Below are 20,683 nucleotides of genomic sequence, written 5' to 3' on the forward strand. Positions count from 1 at the left end.
CGTCTTAGAAACAGCACGCTTGTGTTCTTGACTTGATTGTCTTTTATTGCCTTATCACATTTGTGATACTACTAAGACTAAGTACATGTGTATGAACAATCATACAAACTATAATTAGTTATAATAAAACAACTTAACAGTTAAGAGTGTTTACAGCATGCAAACCTTGAAATTGGGACAGCCAATCACACCCACGACTCAACCGGAACATTATTTTCAATTTGCCGGTTTGACACTGTCAACATATTCTATTATTTTGATGTAAACTGATGATTAACATTTGGAAAAAATGGCCAAAATATCTAAAGATCAAAGGTTAATAATTATTTTGGTATTAATTCATGGTCATTTATTTATAAAATATTTGAGATGTAACATATTTTTGAAAATTACCCACTACTCAACAAGCATATAGCATATTTTGGCAAAAAATTAATCAATATAAATTGCCACCATAGAGTCTTTTGATGATTTTTCCTTTGGCAGACTCTCGGCGTCAATAGTCCACTCTATCTTTTTAATAGTGAGAGTTCCGACACGAATTTCGGTCGCACCATTCCCGAATTTAAATACACACATATTTGTGACTACATGTATTATGAAAGAACATTGCCTAAATAGTATATATTGATCAAAATATATTGAAATTTACCTGTTAATAAACGATATTTCGAGTTTGTTTCATCCAATATAAATCCTTGTAGTAAAGGTACATGTGTTATCTCCCTTGGTGAATGTGAGCTCAACACAAATTTTTTCAGTAAAATTCATTTTAATTATTGAATACTTACCTGCTATCTATAGCTACTACTTCCGTAGGTTGGTTATATCATCTGAAAAATGTTTGGAGCCTCCCCCTGTGTCCGTAGTTTAGACTAAGGCAGAACGTAGTGTAACGCAACCTAGCAAAAAGCGACACCCTGCCTTCAGTCTTCTTCAAATATATCTAAAAATATTAGTCGAAGAGCGGGGTATGAGGTGGGACTCGCCGATAGCAGGTATTTAATAATTAAAATGAATTTTCCTTAAAAAATTTGTTTTAATGTCATAAATACGTTACCTGCTATCTATAGCTGAATTTGCAGCTGCGGTGGGAAGGTTCGCGTATAGCTCCCTGATCCCCATCACAACAGAACCCATATCCAGGGTTATTAGCTAATAAAAGCAGAACCCATAACTAGGGTTATCAGGTAATCTTCGTTAGTACGGTATTGACCTTGACTAATCGGAAAAGAGTAAGTATGTCTATGTCGTATACGACACTACCGTTTGTGAACCACAAGGGGGCCCAACAATTACAATTTGTCTTGTTGGCAATCCAGAGAACGAAGATAAAAAGAGAAGGCGGTCGGATTCCTCCAGAAAGTATGTCAGAAAGTGGGGTGTGATAATATACGCCCACAAAGCTGACAGAGCTTTTAATTCATGCGGTCTGCTCTTAAACAGGGATGAATCCCTAGATGAGAGACAAAAGAGGCTACCCAACAAGAAATCGCCCCCCCCCCCCCCCCTCCCCCCTCCCCCCCCCCTTTTAAGGAATGAAGAGCAGGGGTGGCGAAATCTCAAAAAACTATACTTGTCCACGTACAACCATTTAGGAAATTTAACTTGTCCGTTGCTGAACTACGCTTGTCCGTTAATGTTTATATAAATTATAAACGCATTTATTGATTAATGTAAAATAATGTGGAATATATCAAAATGAGTATAATTTGCTTGTTTTGTTTATAGTTGTATTTCAATGGTACATTCATTAGAGCAGTATATTATAAACAATATAAAGACTTTGACAAACTTTAAATCTTGCAAAGCTAGTGTTATTAAAAATGTGTTGAACATAAGTACATCGTAATCTTAACAAATTAAACTAGTCCAATATGTCGACCTCATCAGACTGAGGCTCTGCACCGCTACTAGTAGCAATTTAATTATCATCAACTGGTAACCATTGAAAATCTGTTAGCCAAGTTTTTTTTAAAGTTCTGGTGCGTTTACTTAGATCATATTTTTTATCATAATCTTTCTTAGTATTTTTGGGAGGTGGACTGCTCTGTTGTTGAAGATTTAAAAAAACAAAATCTTTACCATTAAAGTCGTCTCAAATAAATAGACCATGTTTTGATTATCTTAGTTTGATACTTTTTATTTCCGTCTGATTGTAAATATAAAGAAACCAGTCTGTACACTGTCTAACAGTCGGGCCGAATGTTGAAAATGCGGCATGCTCCCGGTCTCTTATAGAATAAGGGAGATCACTGCGCAGGAGAGTGCCCGTATTTTAGCTTGATTGCTCCGCAAATAGCACTGACAATGTAATCGCGTGTCAACATTTGCTTTTGTAAAACTTAATTACGGCTCTAATACAATGTATTTTTTTGTATACCTGGACCGGACTTTAAAAAAACTTGTTGTCCACGGACAACTTAATTGAAAAAAATCAGTTGTCCAGACAAACAAATGTACGACTCGGGCAACTCGGACATTTGATTTCGCCTGAAGAGTCTCTAGCAAGAGCCTCGAATGAACTTACTTTGCTGAGGTAGAACTTCAAAGCCCTGCAGGGCAAAGAAGTCTATCTTCATCTTCATATCCCCAAGTCCTAGAAAGACTTGGGACCTTGAAGGGTTTAGAAGCCATATAGGGGAGTTGATATTTAGCAAGGAATCCTGGCTCACACAACAAAGTGACGAAGCCATCGGATCAAAATGAAGATGGTCGTCTTCGACAGAAAGAGCATGAATTTCAATTCTACGTTTGGCTGAAGCCATAGTAAGAAGGAAAATGGTCTTCCAGTCTTAGGAACTGTTAGGAAGCCTGATGAAAGGGTTCATCAGGAACCTAGTAAGCGATCAAAGAACGCAAGCCAAAACCATTAAGGGGTAAAGGAACGAGAAACAGAAACTAGAAGTTTCATGGCTAGGTCATGAAATAGGTAGGTCAGCATAGACTTGTGATCACTTACGAAAAGCCAAGTTATGCGAAGCATAGTCTGTATCCTTGATGGAGATAAGAGAAAGTTTCTTATCATCAAAAAGATAGACAAGAAAAACCTTTATGCGTCTAGCAGAGTGATTGAGGGGATCAATATGCCCTCAAATACACCAGTCAGAGAAAAGCTTCCAGAAAGCATCGTAGACTGTTCTGGTCGACTTTCTCCTTGCAGAGGTAACGAGAGTTGAAGCCCTAACAGAAAAACGTTCTTCTGTAGGGATTATCAAATATTGGCCAGACTTGTAGTGGAACATGTCTGGAGCTTATGAAAACTATCTTTCTGAGATAGGAAATATGACCTGTGAGTAAGTTTCCTGGAAAAATCGTACAGGAGACTGGGAAGGTTGTTTAACCAGAATCTCTTGGACCACCAAGGGGCGACCAGGAGGATCTGAAAAGAGCTCACCTTGATACTCCAAGATAGAGGAATAGAATGGTTGAGATATAGGCTTAAGTCCAGTTGGTCTCAAGCGGACGAACGCGCGACAATCGCCAACGCTACTGGATCGAAAACTGGACTCACTTACACAGGAAGTCTGTGGTCGTCTCTGGTCGCAAACAGGTAGACCAGTGGATAACCGAATGTGAGAAAAATATAGCTGGTCACTTCATGATGAAATGTCCAATCTGACAGAAGGAACTGGTGTTTGCAAGTCAAACTGTCCGACAGGGCGTTGCGACGACCTGGTATGTGTTTGAACGAGAGAGAAATGTTGAGGTTCTTGCAAAGACCCAGCAAGTTCCTGATTTCCAGATACAGGGGGTGATCATGTATACACCCTTGTGTCTAGATGTAAACCACAACTGATGTGTTGTCTGTTGACACCATCACACAGGAGTCGCGAAGATGTGTTGGAAATGAGGAACAGCTAGAAAGACTGCTAGCTTTTCGAGATTTTTGATCTGCATGTGATACTCTTGAGAAGACCACAAACCTGAGTGGTTCCAGGTAAGCGCCCCCAACCTTCCCTGCTCACATCCGTACGAGATGTAAGGAAGGTTGTGGTGGAAGAAGCGGTACTCCTGCCAAGAGAGTCTCCGAGTCTAGTCACCAATGAATGTGGGGAACTAAAGACGGAAGGATGGGAATCTGTGTTTAGAGATAGTGCTGAAGAGGACGTATTCTTCGGAAAAGACGTCCCAGCAGAAAGACCGGGGACCGGACCGGTAAAAGACCGACCAGTGGCCGGAGCCTTATGGTCAAGAATGGGTGGGGAAAGAAATTCACGGCAAGCCGAAATTTCCCCACTCTGACCAGATATGAAAGTGGATAGAATAGAAAAGTGTTAAACACTTAATTATAAGCCATTGATATGCGAAGTGCAGAAGTATGGCAGCAAGCGGTGGAGGTGTGTTGGTAGAAAGGAAAAACCCTAGGAGTGACCTTAGGGACGTCCGCCCTTGCCGGTCGAAGGCTTAAATGTCTTCTGATCCGGCTTGGGTTTGCCCTTTATTTAAGAAATATTTCCAGATGAATTCCAATAGGAAGACGACCTGTTATGGGAAGACAGCCTGTTAGAGGCCGGATGTGGAATAGAAGAAGGCCTTTTAGAGAAAAAAGTTGTTCTTCTTAGTATTTTTGGCTGTCGGGGTTGCCAGGTGCTTTAAGGCTGGACGCTAAAGAGCCCCTTGGCGCTGGCCAGAGTTGTTTCTCGTTAGAGAAGCAAAGATCTGGTCTTCCCGGTCAGCCGTGATTGCTGCCTGTATCCTGCCTCAAAAAAGGGAATCTGCTGTGAAAGGAGCAATTCTGAGCTAGTTCACTCCTGGTTCCAACAAGAAAATTGAGGCAGGGAAGAGAGGATGAGGTCCCTCCTCTCTGTTACCTTTTCTCCAACATGGAGTAAGGAACTGAGATAAAGGTAGAAGCAACTGGCAATAGCAAAAGCTTGTTTTTGTCAGGATCTAGGCCCGGCAGTTTGGAAAGGTCCAAACCGGTAGTCAGGTCGGGTACAGGGGACTTTTACTACCATAAGCGGTTTAAGCTCAGTCAGGTCCTTATGGGCTTACCATGGCGATGGAGCAGGCTAATTATTTGGGTTCCATTTTACTAGAAAACATACATTGTAGGCTAGCCACTTGGAAGGCAGATGTTGACACGAGACATTGCCATGCTAATCCTGCAGAGCTCACTTTGCGGGCCAACTGTTCCGTAACGGTGACGCAAAGTCTGTAGCTGACAGGGAAGGGGCTGGTAAAAATAATTTATAGACCTGATTGATAGAGGCCAAATAGTTATGTTTGGTCTCAACGTTAGACTCTGAGCCCGCTTCAACCAAACCATCTGCAAGACTAGTGGTCTGTATGTAGCCAGCTGAGTCAGAAGTAGGAATACTAGATGGAGGTATTTCATAAGCTTCTATTATTGAAAAGGCACAAGTGTTCTGGAGACTGCTGAATCCGCAAAGTATTGGACTCGCAGGAGAAGCAGCAGGGAGTATACGACTAGGTAACCTAGAAAATACCTGTGGTTCAAAGCAGATCATGAATCCTGCTAAGATGAATCAAAGGAGGTTATTATATGACTGGTGACATCACCGGGTAATAGCCGCTGATCGGTAGACCGGACCGGTCAATGACAGGTGACCTGACCGGTCAATGACTGGTGACCGCACTGGTCATAATATGACCGGTGAGTGATGTCACCGGTTAATACCCAGTGACTGGCGCCTGTGACCGGTCCCTGCTAACGGGAACGGGACCGGTCCCCGGTGATTGGACCAGACCGGTAAATGACCAGTGACCTGATCGGTCATAATATCACAGGTGACATTAACGGTTAAAGACCTAAGTATGACGGGAGCCATATGGTCTGACATTGACCAACGCATGGTCGAAACAACGTGGTTGATGTCAATGGGCATAGACCAACGTATGGGGGGAGCCACGTGGTCGAAGTCGTGCCCTGTACCAGTCAAAGATCAAAGTATGATGAGAGTCATATGGTCTTACATTGACCGACGCATGGCTGAAGCCACGTGGTCATCGTTCTGCCAGGTGTCCAGACCGGTCAAAGACCAGTGACCAGGGATTGGTGCCCAGTGAACGGACCAGTCATAACATGACCGATGACGTCACCAGGTAAAAACCAAAGTATGGCGGAAGCCATATTTCTGACGTCGAGAAACGCATGGCCTTAGATACGTGGTCGAAGTCACTGAGCAGAGATCGACGTATGCCGGAGCCATATGGTATGATGTCGACCGACGCATGGTAGAAGCCAGGTGGTTGACGTCCTGCCCAGTGTCCGGACTGTTCAAAGACCAGTGAACAGACCGGTCATAAAATGACCAGTGACGTCACCGGGTAATATCCAGTGACCGGTCAATGACCAGGTGCCCAGTGAATGGACCAGTCATAACATGACTGGTGACGTCACCGGGTAAAGACCAAAATATGGCGGACACCATATGGTCTGACGTCTACCGACACATTGCCGAAGCCACGTGGTCGACGTCACTGAGCATAGACCGACGTATGGCGGGAGCCATAATTATGGTCTTCAGTCAACGGATGAATGGCCGAAGCAACTTTGTCGACGTCATGCTCAGTACCGTGCAAAGACCGAAGTATGGCGGGAGCCATATGGTCTGACGTCGACTGACGCATGTCCGAAGTACCATGGTCAACGTCTTGCATGGTGCCTGGTGGCGAAGGTCCACAGGAAAAGGATCTTCTCCACACCTGCGGCTCTGGAAGGTCCTATGTTGCCCGGACCGGACCGGTCAAAGACCGAGGACCGGTGAACAGACCGGTCATAAAATTACCAATGATGTTACCAGGTAAAGACCTCAGTATGGCGGGAGCCATATGGTCTGGTGTCGACCGACGCGTGGCCGAAGCCACTTGGTCTACGTCACCCGGCAAAGACCCATGTATGGCGGGAGCCATATGGTCTGACGTCGACCGAGGTGTGGCAAGAGCCACGAGGTAGACATCTTGCCGGTAGCGTGCAAAGAACAAAGTACGGTGGGAGCCATATGGTCTGATGTCGACCAAAGCTAAGTGATAAACGTCATAGCAAGGTGCTTTTTCTTTGTTTTCTGCGACTTTCGTACATGAAATACAAGAGTAAAACATATTCAACAATTAACTGGTCATTAACCAGATTGTTTTACGGCACATGAAATTAACTATTTGCACATAATGCAAATGATAAACATTCTCTAAGTTATTTTCTGAAAGAGAACGTAAAGTGCTTCATGAACACAAAAACCGTGTTTGTGGCATAAATTAAACAAAAGTTTAATACAATAATCGAAAATAACACCGATAATAATTTGTTAGGCAAATATTAAAACTTGTCTAAACAAATACAGGCATTGATTAACATGTTGCATGTTAACATGTTTAATTATGTAAACCATAAAGCCACGTGGACGCTTGAAAACACACTGCCCATCAGGCATAAATTAAACAAAAGTTTAATACAATAATTGAAAATAACACCGATTATGAAAACGATAAAGCCACGTGGGAGCTTGAAAACACACTGCCCATAAGGCATACATTAAACAAAAGTTAAATACAATAATCGAAAATAACACCGATAATAATTTGTTAGACAAATACTGAAACTAGTCTAAACAAATACACGGCATTGATTGACATTTTCATAGTTTACTCAACCTATGCGAAAGACGTCCGACCTCGGACATTTCCGAGTTAATGTACTGAGGTACGGTATCATTTCAGAAACTGGCGGTCCTCGTGTCCGAAAATAAATTAGATATGTTAAATTATGCTATTGGAAATGAATACGAAACTTTGTATCTGTCAAAAATTGAATGGTTATGTTTATTGAACTTCGATATATGATTTAACGATAACATAAAATAGTTTATTACCGGTCAATCAACCTACATGTGTAACTAGGCTATCTCATAAGCTGTGCTGGCGACGTGAAAACTCATAATGCTTTTCATAAAACGAATCCATTCCTGAGTTCCGTGACGTTAGTGAACTGTGTTTCATTGGTTGAAATCACGTTTACTAGATACAATCTTTGTGATGATCGATAAACAAAAGCAGAAATCTATACGACCTTCGCCTGTTCCTTTTCCTTTAAACATATTATGCGAAAGTTAAATTTTCAAGCAACTGTAAAGTTTCACTGATTGCAAAGGCATGGATAACATTCATCATAAAGCATCAATTTATAGGAGTGATTCACACATAAACCATTGAGATGTTTTGATTTAACTAAATTGTGTTTAGTCTTTTTTTTATCTAGTGTTACAGCGAGAGTTCTATTGCGATTAATATCGCTGTTTAAAAATAGGTTGTAATGTAAAACAATTCTTAACGCTTTCTTCACATTAAATTTTACTATAATGTTATAACAGAACAAGTCAAAATTGAAGACTCATTTTACTGTTACATTAATTGTTTAACATTATGAATTTCGTTATGTCGTAATTATAAAAATTCAATAAAAGCTTTACATGTAATATTTTGTTTGTTCAACGAGTACAAGGTCCGATATAATCTGGAGAGGTCCTGTAAATAAAAATAGTTATATGACCTCATGTCCTATAAAATGTTTTGTCATTCGCATGGGTTGGTTTACTATGTAAATGATTAAGTCACGTGGCCGCTTGATAACACACTGCCCATAAGGCATAAATTAAACAAAAGTTTAATACGATACCTATGAAATAATCCGGATAATAAAATGCTAGACAAATACTAAAAGTTGTCTAAACAAAAAATCAACCAAAACACGGGAAAAAAATGGAAATAAACCCAATAATCAAAGTCATCAAAAACGGCGTGCTGTTACTCCCGCATTCAGAAGAAGACTCAAGGTAGGGTGTCACTTTTTGCTAGGTTGCATTACACTATGTTGCGTCCTAGTCTAAACTACGGACACGGTATCGGCTCCAGGAATTTTCCGGATGATATAACCAACCTACGATAGTAGTAGCTATAGATAGCAGGTATTAACGTATTTATGACATTGAAATCTAACATCGCTATCGAACTGGAGGTTAAATTCAACTGTTTGTAACTGAGCTTCAACAAAAAAAAACTGTGTTTTTTTATTGTTAAATGAATAATTTATACATACAATATCGTGTTACATCAACAGTATTGACAACAATATCTTTGACGAATTAATGCTTCAAAATATTAGAATCGACAGTAACAAAATACCCAAAAAGGAATAGGTACGAAATAGCTATGGTACAGATGAATGTCAGACACTTCGACCCCTTGACACTTTGACCCCTTTCAGACATTCCCAAAAGTATTTTTGGTCCTGTGGACTTAAAAACTTGCAGGACAGGACTTAGTTTCATAGGACCGAAATATCACATCACCGACTCAAATATATTGACATTATGATCATTGGAAAAATGAAATGGATTCATTTTTTAAAAAAGCAACACAACACTGAACACTGACAAATCACAACACACTTGCAATATTCTAAAAAAAAAATATTAAAACCAAAAAAATAGTTTAAAACAAAGCAATTTCTCGATTGAAAATTCAATTATTGTATACTGGTGTGCAAATTGCTGTTGAAACAAGTGTTCAGATACTAATCCCCCCCAACTTAATTTCATTTAAATCATGCAAATTTCCAAAATGTTAAGTTTACCTTGGAAATATTTTCCCCCATTCTCAGTTTTGTTGATATTTCCCTCTTTAAATTGAAGGCCATTCCTTTTCCCCACATAAAGAAAAAAGCAATGCTGATTATAGTTTTAAGTGTCCAGTGTTTTTTATGGCAATTTCGGGGCCAATATTCGGCCCCATTCCCCTCAAGAAAGAGTATACACGTATATTCTTCCCCTATTTTGTAGAAAAAATCCCCTCCAGAGGTAAAAAAAGAAAAAAAAGAAAATTGTTTTTTTGAAATGTTGAAAAAATCATATATTTAGAAAAAAAGGACAGAGACATTCAGCTGTGAATATTACATTCATACATACATGTGTTTTCATATAATAAATATCATAACATATAAAGAGTGAATTTTTTATTTTCCCCTTTTCCTAAAAATCGACGCGTTTGTCCCCTTTGGACGGGCCCCGCCACTATTCCCCAATAGGTGAAAAAAAACACTGGTGTCTGTGACAGCGACTTAAGATTGTAAATTAATTATTTTTATACAAGAATCACATTTATTACTTGTGAGGCAGTGTTTATTCTAGGCCAGATTGCTGGTGGGCCAATAGCCCATCAGCCATAAATTTAGTGGGCCATTAAAAGATTTTGTAGGGCCACCTATTTGTAATCACATTTTTGTAGACAAATGGCTGAAACAGAGAAAAAAAACAGAAAACAGGAGATTACTGTATTTAAGACTCACTTGACTGTATTTTACTGCATAAATATCCTTTCTTGAATTTGTCATCATCTACCTTTTCCAAATATTAGGTTTCAACATTCATTCCCTTGAACCAGCAGACCATGTAGGCCTACTCACTTCGGCCGAAGCATCCAGCGTTTTTCCTCTATATAAAGTTGGTACTGTAAAACGGCACCATTCCCAATGAGACCATTTTTCCCAATTTCAAAATAAGAATTTCCAATTCACAAAAAAATCCATTTCATAGAAAAGAAAAATCTCCGAAGATTTGCATACGCACATGATAATCCCCTTTGTCAAAACATCGCAGTCTACACAATGAGGTCAGTATACCGGCTAAACGTGTTTTCACAACACCCAACACTTAATCCAGTTTTGTCCGGATTTTTTGTTTACTCAGTACTGTATACAGCGTACAATAACTGCTTCATTAATGAACCATCGAAAAGACCGTTACGATACAGATACAGCATGTTTAATTTTTATGCCCCCCTTCGAAGAAGAGGGGGTATATTGCTTTGCTCATGTCGGTCTTTCAGTCTGTCGGTCCGTCCACCAGGTGGTTGTCAGATGATAACTCAAGAACGCTTGGGCCTAGGATCATGAAACTTCATAGGTACATTGATCATGACTCGCAGATGATCCCTATTGATTTTGAAGTCAATAGGTCAAAGGTCAAGGTCACGGTGACCCGAAATAGTAAAATGGTTTTTTGGATGATAACTCAAGAATGCATACGCGGCCAACAGGGCGAACTCTGAACAATATAACTGAAGCAACTGGTCTGTAATCCTAAACCTATAATTATCAGTCCAATGAAACATCATCCTTTGAGTAAAATAAAGTGGATCAGTAAAAATATTATCAGAATATGATTTTTTTGTATATTTTGTATATTAAATATTGTGTTAATGTTTAATTTTGTTGATCAATATAAGCAGGACATGGGAGGTAATACACTATTATATCTTTCTGACATACAGGGGAAAAAATGCAATAAGTTAAAATTTCATGTTTAATGAATAGAGGATATCACCCCCCCCCATTTTTTTTTAAACATCATCTAATAAATTACCACACCCCACATTATACCCCCCTCTCACTCCCCCCTACCCCCCTACCCCCACCCCCCCCCATTTTTTTTAAACATCTTATAAATTACTACACCCCACATTATACCCCCCTCTCACCCCCCCTACCCCCGCCCACCCTCACCCCCACCCCCCCCAAAAAAAATAATTTTTTTAAACATCTAATAAATTACCCCAACCCACATTATACCCCCCTCTCACCCCCCTACCCCCCCCCCCAAAAAAAAATTTTTTTTTAAACATCTTATAAATTACCACACCCCACATTATTACCCCCTCTCAGCCCCCCCCTCCTACCCCCCCACCCCCCCCCCCCCAATTTTTTTTTTCAAACATCTAATAAATTACCACACACCACATTTTACCCCCCTCTCACTCCCCCCTACCCCACTACCCCCCACCCCCCCAAAAAAAAAAATTATTTTATTTTTAAACATCTTATAAATTACCACACCCCACATTATACCTCCCTCTCACTCCCCCCTTGATCATGACTGGCAGATGACCCCTATTGATTTTCAGGTCACTAGGTCAAAGGTTAAGGTCACAGTGACTCGAAATAGTTCAATGGTTTCCGGATGATAACTTACATTAGGTCAAAGGTCAAGGTCACAGTGACAAAAAACGTATTCACAGAATGGCTGCCACTACTGACAGCCCATATAAGGGGCATGCATGTTTTACAAACAGCCCTTGTTTAATTTACCGTAGTTAAAATGACTAACAAAATTTTAAACCGAAATTAAAAGATTTCAATCGTCTCTACGCTACATAGTTTTTATATAAAAATCAATGCGTCTATGCTTTCCATGCGGTAATGTGACGTTTTACATAAGCGGCTTAATTTTCGCGCGCTTTTGTGGAGACAAAGGAAATATGCATGTGTAATGTTTATGTGAAGTTACATTTTGATAACGTCGCATTAACATGAAGATTGAAAAGTGTGCTTTGGATTACAAATTTAATAACGGTAATTTGAAAATGCAACCAAACATTTACAGTTTTAGTTAATTCAATAATTAATTATTTGTAAAAACGTTTACGTGTCAAAATACGAAATAAATGTTTTGACAATATTAAGCATGAAATGTACAATTTCCACGTGGAATGCACCATCAGCAGTCTTCTAAGTAACTTCCATGATTTTTTTGTGGAGGACTACACCGTAATGACTGATAAGTGTGGTGGGTAAAGCAGCGCCAACAAACTGCCACAAAGCCACTGAAATTATCCATTGGTAGTGAAACTGTGTATTCACGCACAACTGATTCACAATCTTTTCATCTTCAGTGCCTTGTAACCAATTTTGATGTAATACGAAAACAGCCTAACAAATGACCGGTGCTGATTATCACTCGCGCATTTATAAAATTCAGACTTTAAAAATTGGGGAATATGTATTAAATATTGAGTCCAGTGCATAGTTGTCAGATGTAGATAATAGCAGCGTTTCGTCGATGGTCAAGTCTACTGACGCAAACCTGGTTCAATCAGAGGCAGGTTATGTAACGGAACCTGAGGGTACGAGTCCCGATTTAGACCGATCATACTCTCATGCACGGTTTCAGTAAAAGAGTGTTAAGTTAAATAAACTCATTGTTTAGTGTTTGACATGTTTAAACACTTTATTTTTTCTTTAAAACATTGGAAAATTGCATCGAAATATGCTGACAAATGTTTTCAACACTTTCTGATGACGTAGACACAGTTTGCTGACATGTGACATCTATCAACCAATGGAAGTGCAGGATTCAATACAGTGCGCCCGCGGTAGCCAAGCAACGGTTATTTTCCACCTACATTTTGACTCAGCAGACCAGTGTTTAGAATTCGCAATACGATTCCGTCGCTTTGTTTTTGAAAATGAAATCTCCCACTGATATAATTTTTAATGCGCCAATTATATTATGTATGCACCCGAATGGCCCACTGTTATTATTTAGATTGCACCCATTAATATTTCTATGCGGGAATCCCGCAATCCCGCAATGGCGCTGCCCAGAATGAACACTGGTGAGGAATCAATTATATACATTAAAAAAAAACAGAACACATGCTGGATATCAATAACATAATTAAACAGACTAAGTTTTAAAAGCGCTAAGCAATTATCGGTATTATGAAAATTTCATTGAAAACTATTAACATGATAACTCAGAATCATACTACACATGTCAATACACTGGCCAAAGATATACATGTATAAATAAATAAAAATGCACTACTAAGATTAAATTTAATCGGGAACAAACTGTTAATGCCCCCGAATACAACGATCTGAGTTGCAGAACGTGTTTCATTTAACTGTAACAACTATTGACAATATTTACTCAGAAGTGTCCGTTGCCCATGCGCAGGAACATTTCATGTATGTTAACAGAAATATGACACAATTTTGAATGCTCATATTTCTTTTAAGCGCTCTTTTATTTTCAGATGTCAATTCTATGAAATAAATAAACTTCTGATCTTTTATTATTTACTGGACAATCGGACCGGCAACATAGCATTTTCAATCTGACCTTTCTTAAAAACGTCGGTTAGGTTCGGCGGTGCGGCACTTTGGGGAATGTCTGGCCATTTGGTTCTTTTTTTAAAGATGACACTTCGAGCTCTTTTAGACACTTAGACCCCTATTTTTTGAGACACTTGGACCCCTGTTTTTTATTTTTGAGACACTTTGACATCTGTTTATTTTTTATATATTTAACAATTATTCTTATTGGAATTAATTTTTGTGATAAATAAATAAAGGATATGCATTATGTGACACAGTCATGCGTGTTTTACTTGATCATATGAAAATACTTTTTCAAAGAAGAGGGAATAGGTATGAAATATGTCCGTTATTAACTTATTACCCCATCATTAATTGAGAAAATGACCAAAACATAAACAGTTTCTTAAAAGAATCTATAGACAGTAAACATGAATTCTGGTCATGTTGGTATCAAAGAAATAATGATGTCTAAATAGTTGTTTATTGGTCTCTTGCTGCTTATCTCATTAGGGTTCCACTAAGTAGCACAAAGTAATTAATATAAATATGTATTGCAAATGTTAGTGGTGATAAATTATCTAATTTCTAATTTAGTTTCTAAGTACATGTATTGCTGAATTTTAAATAGAATAATCACAGCCCAAAAGTACAAAATTAAATTGCTGATTCAGTGTTTTGATTAATTTAAGGGGTCTAAGTGTCTTTATTAAAATAAACAGGGGTCTATGTGCAGGGCTCTTTTTCCTTCTTTGCGATGGGCCGTGGACGGACATTTCACAATTTTGACACGGCCAATGCACAAACCTGACATGGCCCTGAATATTTACAAAAACAGCCGTTTTAAATCGTGAAAAACGGAATTTTTGTGCTCAAAACTGTCAAAAACGGCCATTTTGGAACAGAAATATAAGTTTCATAACCTCGTTTTTAATTCCAAATTCGCAAAAAATTGTCGACTCGCTTTACCGATGTTTGCTTGTTTTAATCGATTTTAAAGTGTTGTGTAACCGGTGAAACCGGCGTAAATAGTAAAAGCTCTGCCTAGCAATGTCACTTTAAAAAAATGGCGACGCGGAGCGCTCGTTACTACACGAAGAAAATTAAAGAAACGCAAAATAATCCCAATTTATTGAAATATGGGATAACAGTGAAGAAACAAAAGCTTTCTACAGAAAGGTCTTGGTTAAAGTAATAATGTGGTCCCTTTATATATATTTTTTTAATTTAAATACATATTCATTACGCATATTCATGATCCAAACTTTGTATGTAGTCTATTTGTGCTTTGTGAAAAAATGTGAACAATAAAATAACTCTTTTCCATTTCTTACAAAAGAACTGTTGTTCAATGTATACCTTATGTTTCAGATCAAATGACAACCTCCCAGGGAGATCATCATACACTGGCGAGGGTAAGGCTCACAGAACATGAAAATTATCATGAAGAAGGAATTTTCCTCTTCAGATATTGAGAGAATTATTGACATTTTCAAGAGTATAAAGAGTTCTAAAGCTGTTAAGTCCAGAACATGTCTGAGTTATGTGCCCTTGAAATGTTCTATATTTATAAATGTTATTCCTGTGGTAAAGAAGTGTTGGGACCAGGTATTTTAGTTGCATTTGGTACATGAATGTTTTGCAAATCAGATATATGTATATGTGTTGTTATTGTATCAAATACAGTATTCATAGCAGTCCTTCCCAAAATTATAATTTATTGCCGGCAATGAGGTCCTATAATCATGCAGCCATTTCCGGCCCAGACTGATTATTTCAGGCCCCAAAAGTAACAAGGGACAAAATTGTCACAAAACCAGGTTTTCATTGTGAAAAAAAATCTGATTAAGGGAGACAACTCAAACTGAACTTTTGAAATGAACAAACAAAATTAACCCCCTTTGTAAGTTTGTTTCAAAATAAATCTATTTTAAGTTGTGGTGACCTTGACATTGGAGATATTGACGTGATTCTTTCGTGCAACACACCGTCCCATGATGGTGAACAAATGTGCCAAATAATTGTAAAATCTCACAATGAATGACATAGTTATGGCCCAGACAAGCTCATTTATTGCCAATTTTGACCTTTGAACTCAAAGTGTGACCTTGACCTTGGAGATATCGACGTAATTATTTCGCGCGACACACCGTCCAATGATGGTGAACAAATGTGCCAAATGATTTTAAAATATGACAATGAACGACATAGTTATGGCCCGGACAAGCTTGTTCCGCCCATCCGCCAGCCCGCCCGCCCGCATTCGCCAATCTAATAACCAGTTTTTTCCTTCGGAAAACCTGGTTAAAAAATGACGACGAAAGACAAAGATGACATTTTTAACAATATTGTAATATTATCAGATTAATATACAAAGCATGCATTTTATCATTCAGAATTGCCAAGATTTCTTTAACATTTGTCTCTTCATCCTGGATATCTGAATCCTCTACTGAAGACACATCCTTTGACTTATCTTTCGTTGAATACCCATCAGGCATAGCCTTGGGTGAGCGCTAATAATTAAGTCGAGGAAGACCATCTCCCTGTATCATCAGCATACAATACTTAATCTTTTTGCTAAGCTGTTGTAGGCTAGCATACAACTGTACCTTATCATATTATACTAGTCTTAAAGTCAATCCCAATGCTTTTGAGTGAATTATTTGGATGATTTTTTTTTTATTATTGTAGAAAACTTTATTTGTCCTATATGTAGGTGTGAGTTTGTTACGTAAAAACCTCATTAAATATTTAATTTTACATAAAACCATCGAATCTGAACAGCCATTTGTCTACAGCTGCTGAATGGTCATAAGCTGTAACATCTGCAGTGCTGAGTTTGATCATCATGAGAGTTTGGTTTGGCTCTTTCATGAAATTTTATTATTAAAGATATTTAAAAATAAAATGAAAACAAAATCACTAGTTATATATCTGGATACTCTGTTTTCCTTCGAACTCCTGTGTAGATATTGTCAGATCGCTTCGAACTCCTGTGTAGGTGTTGACAGATCGCGGGAAGATCACAATGACCCGTGTTAATGCCCTGCTTGCTTACGAATTAATCGGATATCACGGGAACCAAAAGTACATGGTATCGATTCTCTCCCTTTGCGAATCTACTCATATAGTGATGATGTAGTGTGTAATTTGCATTGACGATGCAGCAAAAATCTTCGGATACCGTATATGCACGTACGTCATTCAAGAAATGCAACCAATGAAAAAATGTTTTACCGTCAAATGTTGTGTATAACGCGCATTTATGTATAACGCGCATCTACTTTTTTAAGCTAAAAAATCGGGAAAAAAAGTTTTTGAAGCAAAAAAATCGGGGGGAAAATTCCGTACAGCAGGCTAACTGAAAATCGTTATATTTACATTGCCGATCTTACGTGTTCTTTTATTGCTTCAATTATTAATTATTTTAAAGACGATAACAATACAACTAGTTTGTGTTTTTTTTTAAATCATATTATGCGTAAAAATAAATGTTTGGATTTAAATGAATTATGCATGAAATGCACACTTTCCACGATCGAGGATACCATCAAGGTTTTCATCATATGTCTCCGAAGTAACTGTCCACGATTTTATCGTGGAGTACACATAACGGATGGATTAGTTATAACTAAGAAACTGACATTATTGATTAGTATTGTCACGTGGTTATTCATGCATGACTAATTTACAACTGCGCGTTTTATTTACAATGCGGATATCATGCGTTCTTTTCGAGTGTCTATAATTGACAGGAGACTTTAACGACTCAAACTTCTCAACACCATTACGACATTACCGGCGATAAACAAACAATGGAGGTGTGAAGCCGTTTGCCGGTTCGCATGTTTTGATAATAGCCCAGCTACACAAAACTTGACAGGTGACGCAAATGGCTCGATAATCACATCCTCAATCTTGACAAGACGTATGAAAACGTGTAAACAAACACAGCATCAATTTTATTAACACATTTGAAAAGCAAGAAAAATAATCATAAATATATCGGGAAATACCTTGCCGACATACTATTGTAAATCGACAAGTGCCCCCAAATAAATTGTGTAACCCTAGTACAGTAGGGTATAATATTGTGGGAAAACAATAACATTTAAATAAAAATGGCTTCCTTGGTTTTCATTCTCTTCTTCAAATTTATTTGATTTCAATGCTCTGTACGTACCTGAAAAAGATAGAAAATATTATGTTAACTTTATAATGTTTGTCCATCTTATTCAGATCGTCAATATAACACTATTATTAACATAGTTACAGTTAAAACACCGGAAAACAGAATGATGCGAATTACCGCTACTGGGTAACTGACAGGGAAAAAATGTCTTGTCATGGCTGTAGTTGTGCATAACGCGCATCAAGTTTTTAAAATGAAATTTTGGGGTAAAAAAGTGCGCCTTATACACAACTTTTTATGGTACATGATTGGAGTATTCATAAATTACTCGGTAAATTCCTACTTTTGCCTTGAAACTTTTCTGGAAATAGCTTATGGAATTCAAAATTTCCCCATAATTTTATTATCAGACATGAGGTCCGACAATATTAGAATCATTTCCGGATTTTCCAAATTATTATCAGAAAAATCCGAGGACCGACAGTATTTAGGAAAGACTGCATAGAATGAAAATATGCCTTTATTGCATTATTTAAGGAAATTTTGATAATATTCAAGTGTTTAACATGCTTTAACTATACTATTAAATGCATTGAACTTTGAATTTCACAATTTTAAGAAGTTTGCCACTCAATTTTTCACAATTTGTAAAAGTTCGTGATTCAATTTTTCACAATTTTGACAAATTGGCGACTCATTTTTTCACAAAGTGAGGGGCCAGGGCCGCTTCACAAAGTCAGGAATAAAAGCCCTGATGTGTCTTCAACAAAAATATTAAAAATAGGGTTGGAAGTGGCAATGGGTCAAAGAGTCACCTAAAATGGATAGGGGTCAAAGTGTCAAGGGGTCGAAGCGTACTCTTGCTACCGTACAGATCATCGATCCCACTGTTACTAATTTATTCAATACAAAATGCCAAAATGAGTGCCTTTGAGAAAATGATCGTTCCAGGTCTATGATTTCGAATGAAATAAGGGTAATTTTTGTGATCTAAGTTCATATTTTTCAAACAACGGGTAGATTTTAGATATTTACACTTGTAAATACTGTAATTCCCATAATAATATTGTATTTATTTTATGTTTTTTACAGACCGGAGTTTCTGCGCTCAAATTTATTCTAAACGCGAATTATTTCAGCTAGGCAAAGCATTACCCACTTTAATGCAGTTATGTTGTTTTGTCCAAGAATACACATTCAAATAAATTATAGATTAACGTATTAAACATGTATGTTTTTCAATCTTTTCACTTAAAATATTTATACGGGCAAAAGCCTTAAGGGCGTTGACCGTTTATTTGTATCATTTTTCTGAAATACAAATTTATTTATCTGATAGGGTATTGAAGTCAAATATTTCCTGCCGCGTCGTCTGTTTTCGCGATGCATGGGCAGTTTACTTGACCGATGTAGCAACACAGACACCTTGACAAACGCCATATCGCATGTATTTGCATACCTCAATAAAAAATACGACAAGAAATTTATTATTTTGTAGGTAATGGTACTCTATCTCCTTGCATTATATGATTTTCTACGATCAAAATACGTCTGTTTGCCTCCCTGTGTGTCACTTCCTGTTTCCCATAATGCATTGCAAATGGAAAATTGCTCTAGATGTTGTTAACAAAATCTTAAAAAAGATAACCCGTCTAAATTATTTGCGTACTTCCGGTTTACAATACCGAATAAGATTAGTTTCGAATTAACTTCTTCAATGAACCCAATATTCTATAGTTAATATTATCCCTTTACATAAATAAACAATTGTTTTAAAGTTTAATTTGTTCACAACATGAACGGCCGCGTTTCTTTCGTCGACAACTATACATGTCTGTGTGACGTCACTGCTTTTGTCAATACGTCATTAAGAAGTGAAAATTGAAACTGACATACTCTGGTGGATGTTTACATTGTTAAAATTTAATAAATTAATGGAATGCACTCGATTGGTAAGTAAATATTCAATTAAAATATTGCGTTTGGTTACATAAAACATCAATCTATATAATATTGCTAAAGATTACCTTTGATAACATGGGAACTGTTTTCGGCACATACAAAATTTCGCCGATTTTAAATTTAAGGTCATTATTATTCAGTCAAACTAATGGAACATAAAAGTTATCATTTTATTAAGTTATGGAGTTATTTCTTGAGTATATTCTACGTGATTATTCTAAAGACCCTTTCTTTTGTGATAAGTCTAGTGACATAGTTAAAATGGCGGATCTAACACCTGACATCCAGTCAATGTGGGATAAATTCAAAAATGACCTTAACACCATCATTGAGGAAAATGTTCCATCTAAAACTTTTAAGAAGAAAACACAGTACCGTGGTTTAATAGATCATTAAAGAGGATGACTAAACGTAAAGCAAGGCTGGATTGGGCGGCCAAAAAATCAAAACAGTGGAATGAATTCAAACAATACCAAAGACTTTGTAAAAAGGAATTCAAAAAGGCAGAAATATCCTATGTAAATGAGACTATACAAAATGGCTCTAAAGAAAACAACTGTAAACCTTTCTGGAGATACATTAAATCCAAAAAACAAGATAACATTGGTGTAGCACCACTTAAGTCAAAAGGAAACTTGTCCAGTGAGGGAAAAGATAAAGCACAATTCTCTTGGATCAATTCAGTTCCGTAT

At 37.6% G+C, this 20,683-nt stretch overlaps 1 protein-coding gene across 6 annotated transcripts in view; it reads right to left on the reverse strand.

The window, feature by feature from the left end:
• The window catches only part of LOC127852746 (synaptotagmin-7-like), a 263,942-nt gene that overhangs the window by 234,754 nt on the left and 8,505 nt on the right, over positions 1-20,683 (reverse strand). The window contains exon 1 of one of the 6 annotated variants that reach the window (XM_052386706.1): positions 10,307-10,668. The exons of the other annotated variants lie outside the window; for them this stretch is intronic. The gene's annotated coding sequence lies outside the window, so the exon portion shown is untranslated. Of the gene's footprint in view, positions 1-10,306; positions 10,669-20,683 lie in introns of those variants that run through there. 6 annotated transcript variants of the gene reach the window in all.

The sequence above is a fragment of the Dreissena polymorpha genome, chromosome 12, assembly GCF_020536995.1.
Source record: "Dreissena polymorpha isolate Duluth1 chromosome 12, UMN_Dpol_1.0, whole genome shotgun sequence".
Taxonomy (NCBI): domain Eukaryota; kingdom Metazoa; phylum Mollusca; class Bivalvia; order Myida; family Dreissenidae; genus Dreissena; species Dreissena polymorpha.